The sequence below is a fragment of the Tachyglossus aculeatus genome, chromosome X4, assembly GCF_015852505.1.
Source record: "Tachyglossus aculeatus isolate mTacAcu1 chromosome X4, mTacAcu1.pri, whole genome shotgun sequence".
Classification (NCBI taxonomy): Eukaryota; Metazoa; Chordata; class Mammalia; order Monotremata; family Tachyglossidae; genus Tachyglossus; species Tachyglossus aculeatus.
Window position 1 is genome coordinate 947,900 of NC_052098.1, and position 9,223 is coordinate 957,122.

Genomic DNA, 9,223 nt, shown 5'->3' on the forward strand with positions numbered 1-9,223 from the left:
AGGGGGATGACGTGGGCAGGGGGTCGACAGCGGGACAGGCGAGAACGAGGCACGGTGAGGAGATTAGCGGCAGAGGAGCAGAGGGTGCGGGGTGGGCTGGAGAAGGAGAGAAGGGAGGCGAGGTAGGAGGGGGCGAGGTGATGGAGAGCCTTGAAGCCCAGGGTGAGGAGTTTCTGCCTGATGCACAGATTGGTAGTCACTGGAGATTTTTGAGGAGGGGAGTAACATGCCCAGAGCGTTTCTGGACAAAGACAATCCGGGCAGCAGCATGAAGTATGGATTGAAGTGGGGAGAGACACGAGGATGGGAGATCAGAGAGAACCCATGACCTCTGACTCCAAAGCCCGGGCTCTTTCCACTGAGCCGCACTGCTTCTCTGCACATAGGGCACATAGGGGCTGCTTCTCGCCCCTATGTGCAATGTAGGGGCAAGACGGATGCTCCTTGTGGGCAAGGAACGTGTCTACCAACTCTGTTGTATTGAACTTTCCCATGCGCTTAGTACACTGCTCTGCACACAGTAAGTACTCAAATAAATACCATCGATTGATTAGCCCCATTTTAGAGAAGAGGAAACTGAGGTCCAGAGAGGTTAAGAAGTAATGATACTAGAAGCATTGACTGAGAAGCCATTGGGTGCAGTGCACCATACTAGGTGCTTGGAAAGTACAGAATAAAAAAGTTCCATGTTCCCTGCCCGCAAGGACCTTCCACTCCAGTGGGGGAGACAGACAGAAATAGAGTTGCAACTAGACTGGTCGATTGAAATAGAGTAGAAGTAATCACATCGCCCCAAGCCTTTTTATGCCCTCTCCACCCTTCCCTCTGCATAGATTGTTCTTTGCCACTCACTCCAGCCCCCCGTTACATTCTAGTATTTCCCCTATTCCTAATCTATTTTTAATGCCCGTTTCCCCCTGTAGACTGTAATAATAATAATGATGGCATTTATTAAGCACTTACTATGTGCAAAGCACTGTTCTAAGCACTGGGGAGGTAACAAGGTGATTGGGTTGTGTCACGGGGGGCTCCCAGTCTTAATCCCCATTTTACAGATGAAGTAACTGAGGCCCAGTGAAGTGACTTGCCCAAAGTCACACAGCTGACAATTGGAGTCAGGATTTGAACCCATGACCCCTGACTCCAAAGCCCAGGCTCTTTCCACTGAGCCACGCTGCTTCCCATAAGCTCCTTGTGGGCAGGAGTCGTGTCTATCAACTCTAATGTCTTGTACTGTCCCGAGTGCTTAGTCCAGTGCTCAGCACACAGTTCATTTATTCATTCAGTCATATTTATTGAGCACTTACTGTGTGCAAAGCACTGGACTAAGTGCTTGGAAAATACAATTCGGCAACAGAGATAATCCCTACCCAACAGGCTCACAGTCTAGAAGGGGGAGACAGACAACAAAACAAAACAAGTAGGCATCAATACCATCAAAATAGATAAATAGAATTATAGATATATACACAGTAAGGGTCTGACAGCTTCTCTCCCCTCTTCAAAGCCTTACTGAAGGCACGCCTCCTCCAAAAGGGCTTCCCTGACTAAGCCCTCCTTTCCTCTTCTCCCACTCCTTTCTGCATCACCCTGACTCGCTCCATTTCTTCATTTTCCCCCACAACTCTTATGTCCAGATGGGTCATTTATTTCTATGAATGTCTGTTGCTCCCTCTAAACTGTAAGCTCCTTGTGGGCAGGGAACCTGTCTGTTTATTGTTAAACTCTCCCAAGTGCTTAGTACAGTGCTCTGCACACAGTAAGAGCTCAATAAATACGATTGAATGAATGAATAAATGCGACTGATTGAATGAATGAAAGTGCTCAAGAAATCCCATTCATTGACTGATCGATGAATATACAGCAGTGCTAAAGAGGGGTAAATTAAGCCCATAAGTGTTAGAATTGACTAAAGTGATGATTTGGTTCAAGGCGCTGGAAAATTAAGCGAGAAAAGTTTTTTGGAAGAGGTGGGATTTTAGGAAGGATTTGACCTGGGGTCTGTCTGATGTGAGGAGGGAGTCCCAAGCCGGGAGAACGGCTCATACGAGGGCACGGAAGGGGGAGGGGGTTGAGAGGGAGGCACAGCTAGAAGGTTAAGGGTGACTAGCCCAAGGTGACAGCGGCAGGCCAGTGGCATTGCTGGACTAATAATAATAATAATAATAATAATAGTATTAAGCACTTACTATGTGCAAAGCACTGTTCTAAGCACTGGAGGTTCCAAGGTGATCAGGTTGTCCCATGGGGGGCTCACAGTTTTAATCCCCATTTTACAGATGAGGTACCTGAGGCCCAGAGAAGTTAAGTGACTTGCCCAAAGTCACACAGCTGACAGTTGGCGGAGCAGGGATTTGAACTCATGATCTCTGACTCCAAAGCCCGTGCTCTTTCCACTGAGCCACGCTGCTTCTCTTCTCTTCGAAGGGTATTTGCCAAGCATCATTCGAAGCACTGGGGTAGATACAAGGTCATCAGGTTGTCCCATGTGGGGCCCACAGTCTTAATCCTTATTTTACAGATGAGGTCGCTGAGGCACAGAGAAGTGAAGTGGCTTGCACAATGTCACAGCAGACAAGGGGCAGAGTCGGGACCCACGACCTCTGACTCCCAAGCCTGGGCTCTTGCCACCAAGCCACTCAGGCCTGTACCCTCTCTGAATTCAGAGTTATCTGAATTCACAAGGTCAAAATTCACATATGGGTGGTTGTTTTTTTTAAAAAAAAAATGTCTCAGAAAGATGGCTAGATGCTCTCCCGATTTGCTAGGAGAGAAATCACCTACATTTTCAAAATTCCAATAGGTTTTAGAAAAGGGTGTGGGTCCGTCCAGCTCATAGGACGTTGTCAATAATTTACAACCATCTAGCTAAAAAAAATAGGCTGTAGGTTTGGCATCCGACTGCGCGTGGAATGCTGAAATGCAATGTTGATTTTTTTCCCCCTCCCCGTCCCCCTTAAGCGCTTACCATTTCCAACAGCACATCTAGTCACAAGTACCTCACCACCAGGCTTACTCCACCCACCCCCACAGCAGCCTAACTCCAGCTGGGGCTCTGAGATAAAAGAGCCCTCTGTGAAGCTGGCTCCGGTTGATCCCAAGCCCACCATCTGGATAAATTTTGCACATCCTGGGCCATAATCTCTGAAGCTAATAACATAATTTGAGTGCTTTCTGTCTACAGAGCACCATCCCAGTGTCTTAGTAGAGTTATAAGGATGATGGTGTTTTATTTGTTGTTATAATAATAATAATGTTGGTATTTGTTAAGCGCTTACTATAATCATAATGATAATGATGACGGTATTTGTTAAGACTTACTATAATAATAATGATAATGATGGTATTTGTTAAGTGTTTACTATGTGCAAAGCACAGTTCTAAGCACTGGGGGGGATAGAAGGTGATCAGGTTGTCCCACGGGGGGCTCACAGTCTTCACCCCCATTTTACAGATGAGGGAACTGAGGCCCAGAGAAGTGAAGTGACTTGCCCGAAGTCACACAGCTGACAAGTGGCAGAATTGGGATTCAAACCCATGACCTCTGACTCCAAACCCCGGGCTCTTTCCACTGAGCCATGCTGCTTCTCTATGTGCCAAGCATAGTTCTAAGCGCTGGGGGAGGGGGGGGTGGGGGGGGAGATACAAGGTCATCAGGTTGTCCCACGTGGGGCTCACGGTCTTAATCCCCATTTTACAGATGAGGGAACTGAGGCCCAGAGAAGTTGTGATTTGCCCAAAGTCACACAGCTGACAAGTTATGGTATTTAACTGACAGTTATGACAGTTATGGTATTTAAGCGATGTGTCAGACACTGTACTAAGCGCGGGGTAGGTACAAGCTAATGAGATCGGACACAGTCCCTGTCCTACATGGGGCTTGCCATCTCGTGGTATTTGCTAAGCGCTATACTAAGTGCTGGCATAGGTAATAATAACAACAATAATGATATTTGTTAAGCGCTTACTACGTGCCAAGCACTGTCCTAAGCACCGGGGTGGATCCAAGCAAACGGGTTGGACACAGTCACTGACCCATATGGGGCTCACGGTCTTAATCCCCATTTTACAGGTGAGGTAACTGAGGCACAGAGAAGCGAAGTGACTTGCCCAGTGTCACACAGCAGGCACGGTGGAGCCGGATTATAACCCAAAATCCTTCCAACTCCCAGACACGCTCACTATCTGCTACTAGACCACGCTGCTTCTCATATGGACGTCATACCATTAGATCAGGCCCGGTCCCTGTTCCACACGGAGCTCACAGACCAAGTGGGGAGGAGACTAATAATAATAATGATGATGGCATTTGTTAAGCACTTACTATGTTCTAAGCGCTGAGGGGGATACAAGGTAATCAGGTTGTCCCACCTGAGGCTCACAGTCTTAATCCCCATTTTACAGATGAAGTAACTGAGGCCCAGAGAAGTTAAGTGACTTGTCCAAAGTCACACAGCTGACAAGTGGCAGAGCAGGGATTAGAACCCATGACCTCTGACTCCCAAACCTGTGCTCTTTCCACCGAGCCACATTGCTTCTCATCTAGGCATTTGATTTCCATTGTATGGATGAGGAAACCGAGGCATAGAAAAGCTAAATGACCTGGTTTCTAATCCCGGCTCTGCTGCTTGCTTGCTGTATGACCTTGGGCAATTCATTTCACTTCTCTGGGCCTCAGTTTGCTCTGTAAAATGGTGGTTCAATGCCTATACTCCTTCCTACTTAGACTGGGATCCCACTGTGGGACAGGGATCGTGACAGGCCTGATTATCTTGTATCTACCCCAGGGTTTAGAAGAGTGCTTGACAGATATCCGACAGATGATTACTCTGATGATTACAAGTTAATTAAGTTGGATGCAATCCCTGTCCCTGGCGGGGCTCACAGCCTCAGTAGGAGAGACAGCAGGTATTGAACGCTCATTTTGCAGTTGAGGAAAATTGAGGCCCGGAGAAGTGACGTGACTTGCCCAAGGTCACACAGCAAGCAACTGGCAGAGCCAAAAGTAGAACCCAGGTCCTGACTCTGACTTGCCTACTGTGTGACTTTCGACAACTGTGTACTTGTTTTGTCTGTCTCCCCCACTTCTAGACTGTGAGCCCATTGTTGGGTAGGGATTGTCTCTATTGGTTGCCGAATTGTACTTTCTAAGTGCTTAGTTCGGTGCTCTGCACACGGTAAGCACTCAATAAATACGACTGAATGACCTCTCTGGGCCTCATTTTTGTCCTCCATAAAATGGGGATTAAAGCACTACCTGTTCTTCTTTATTCTGGGAGTCCCATGGGGGACAGGGACTGTGTCCACTCTGATTGTACTGTATCTACCCCAGGGTAGCAGGCACATAGTAAGCGCTTAGTGAATACTATTATTATTATTATTTCTCCGAGCAGGTTTTTCAGGACTGTGGCCTGTCTGTCGTTCCCGATGAAGCAGAGTGGAGAGACACCAGGCCTGAGAATCAGAAGGACTTCATTCAATCGTATTTATTGGGTGCTTACTGTGTGCAGAGCAATGTATTAAGCGCTTGGGAAAGTACAATACAGCAATAAAGAGCTCACAGTCTAGAGGGGACCTGGGTTCTAATCCCAGCTCTGGCAGTTGTCTGTTATGTGACCTGTCCCATCACTTCTCTGGGCCTCAATTCCTTCATCTGTAAAATTCATTCGATCGTATTTACTGAGCACTTACTGTGTGCAGAGCAATGTACTAAGCGCTTGGGAAGTACAAGCCGGCAACAGAGACGGTCCCTACCCAACAACGGGCTCACAGTCTAGAAATGGGGGTTAAGACTGTGAGCCCCATGTGGGACAGGGATTGGGTCCAACCTGATTAGCCTGTATCTACCCCAGTGCTTAGTATAGTACCTGGCACATAGTAAACGCTTAAATACCATTGAAGAAAAGAAAAAAGAAGAAAAAGACTCAATCATGAGACAGTGTGCTGTGTCGCCTGCTCTATCACTAAGTAGCGTGGCTCAATGGAAAGAGCCTGGGCTTGGGGGTCTGAGGAAGTGGGTTCTAATCCCGACTCTGCCACTTGTCTGCTGTGTGACCTTGGGTAAGCCACTTCCCTTCTCTGTGCCCCAGTCTCCCATCCTCCTGTCTCTTCCCGCTTCAGTCTTTACTTCACTCTGCTGCCCGGATCATTTTTCTACAGAAACGCTCTGGGCATAATAATAATAATGATGGCATTTATTAAGCGCTTACTATGTGCAAAGCACTGTTCTAAGCGCTGGGGAGGTTACAAGGTGATCAGGTTGTCCTATGGGGGGCTCACAGTCTTAATCCCCATTTTACAGAGAGGTAACTGAGGCCCAGAGAAATGAAGTGATTTGCCCAAAGTCACACAGCTGACAATTGGTGGAGCCAATTGTCAGGGCGCATGCCACTCCCCTCCTCGAAAATCTCCAGTGGTTGCCTATCAACCTTCCAGTGAAGCAAAAACTCCTCACTCTGGGCTTCAAGGCTGTCCATCACCTCGCCCCCTCCTACCTCACCTCCCTTTTCTGTTGCCAATTTGTACTTCCCAAGCGCTTAGTACAGTGCTCTGCACATAGTATGCGCTCAATAAATACGATTGATTGATTGATTGATTCTCCAGCCCAGCCCGCACCCTCTGCTCCTCTGCCGCTAACCTCCTCACTGGGCCTCATCCTCTCCTGTCCCACCGTCCACCCCTGGCCCACATCCTCCCCCTGGCCCGGAATGGCCTCCCTCCACACATCCGCCAAGCTAGCTCTCTTTCTCCCTTCAAAGCCCTACTGAGAGCTCACCTCCTCCAGGAGGCCTTCCCAGACTGAGACCCCTTTCTCCTCTCCTCCTCCCCACCCCCCCCGCCCTACCTCCTTCCCCTCCCCACAGCACTTGTATATATTTGTACAGATTTATTACTCTATCTATTTTATTAATGATGTGTATATAGCTATAATTCAATTTATTCTGACGGTATTGACACCTGTCTACATGTTTTGTTGTCTGTCTCCCCCTTCTAGCCCGTGAGCCCATCGTTGGGTAGGGACCGTCTCTACATGTTACCGACTTGTACTTCCCAAGCGCTTAGTCCAGTGCTCTGCGCACAGTAAGCGCTCAATAAATACGATTGAATGAATGAATAGAATGGGGATGAAGACCAGGTGAGACAACCTGCTGACCCTGTATCTCCCCCAGCTCTTAGAACAGTGCTGGGCCCGCCATTGACGCCCGGGACTCCGTTCCTGAGAGGCCCGCCCGCCCGCCAGCCATCACACCGCGTGGCCCCCGCCGCTCCCGGAAGGCTCCTCTCCTCCGAGTGCCGCCATAGACGCCCCCTGCTTCCACCCCCTCGCCCCTTAAGCGACCTTCCTTATAGTGCCCCCCAAACCCCCTTCCCGGTCCGGTCCTGACTGACTCTCCTCCCCCACCCCGCACCCCGGGGAAAAGGCCCTTGTTATCACGAAGTTACATTAACGACAACCTCATTCGCACCTACTCAGCCTTCCTGTCCCGCCATCGACCCCCGGCCCACGTCCTCCCCCGGGCCTGGAATGCCCTCCCTCTGCCCATCCGCCAAGCTAGCTCTCTTCCTCCTTTCAAGGCCCTACTGAGAGCTCATCTCCTCCTGGAGGCCTTCCCAGACTGACCCCCTTCCTTCCTCTCCCCCTCGTCCCCCTCTCCATCCCCCCATCTTACCTCCTTCCCTTCCCCACAGCTCCTGTATATATGTATATATGTTTTTACATATTTATTACTCTATTTTACTTGTACCTATCTATTCTATTGATTTTATTTTGTTAGTATGTTTGGTTTTGTTCTCTGTCTCCCCCTTCTAGACTGTGAGCCCACTGTTGGGTAGGGACTGTCTCTATCTGTTGCTAGCTTGCACTTCCCAAGCACTTAGCACAGTGCTCTGCACACAGTAAGCGCTCAATAAATATGATTGATTGATTGGGCGCATAATAATAATAATAATAATGATGATGGCATTTGTTAAGCACTTACTATGTGCAAAGCACTGTTCCATATAGTAAGCAATTAACATATATCACAGTGTGAGCCCGTTGTTGGGTAGGGACCATCTCTCTCTGTTGCCGCCTGGTACTTCCCAAGTGCTTAGTCCAGTGCTGTGCAGCTGTATATATGTTTGTATGTATTTATTACTGTATTTATTTTATTTATACATATTTATTCTATTTTTTTAATATCATCATCAATCGTATTTATTGAGCGCTTACTATGTGCAGAGCACTGTACTAAGCGCTTGGGAAGTACAAGCTAGCAACATATAGAGACAGTCCCTACCCAATAGTGGGCTCACAGTCTAGAAGGGGGAGACAGAGAACAAAACCAAACATACTAACACAATAAAATAAATAGAATAGATAGGTACAAGTAAAATAAATATAGTAATAAATATGTACAAACATATATACATATATACAGGTGCTGTGTTTTGTTGTCTGTCTCCCCCTTCTAGACTGTGAGCCCACTGTTGGGTAGGGACCATCTCTCTATGTTGCCAACTTGGACTTCCCAAGCGCTTAGTACAGTGCTCTGCACACAATAAGCGCTCAATAAATACGATTGAATGAATGAATGAACGAACAGTAAGCGCTCAATACGAATGAATGATTCACCTCCTCCAGGAGGCCTTCCCAGACTGAGCCCCTTCCTTCCTCTCCCCCTCGTCCCCCTCTCCATCCCCTCCTTCTTACCTCCTTCCCTTCCCCACAGCACCTGTATATATGTATATATGTTAGTACATATTTATTACTCTATTTATTTATTTTACTTGTACATATCTATTCTATTTATTTTATTTTGTTAGTATGTTTGGTTTTGTTCCCTGTCTTCCCCTTTTAGACTGTGAGCCCTTTGGGTAGGGACTGTCTCTATATGTTGCCAATTTATACTTCCCAAGCGCTTAGTACAGTGCTCTGCACATAGTAAGCGCTCAATAAATGATGATGATGATTATTATTACGACCTCCTACAGGCCAAGCGTCTACCTCTCCGGCTCGCGCTCCCCCCCCGCCCCGCCCCCACTCCGCGCGCGACTGCGCATGCCCACGCGCCTCCCTCCCGCGGCCACGTCCCCGACCCTACGTCGTGCAACGGAATCGATCGAACGTCACGTCGGCTCCCCGCCCTCCCGCTGTCAATCAGCGGGTCTCACCCAATGGCAGGGGGCTTGGGGGCGCAAGGGGGCGGGGCCTGCGGCGGCCCGGGCGAGCGGCCGTTTGGGC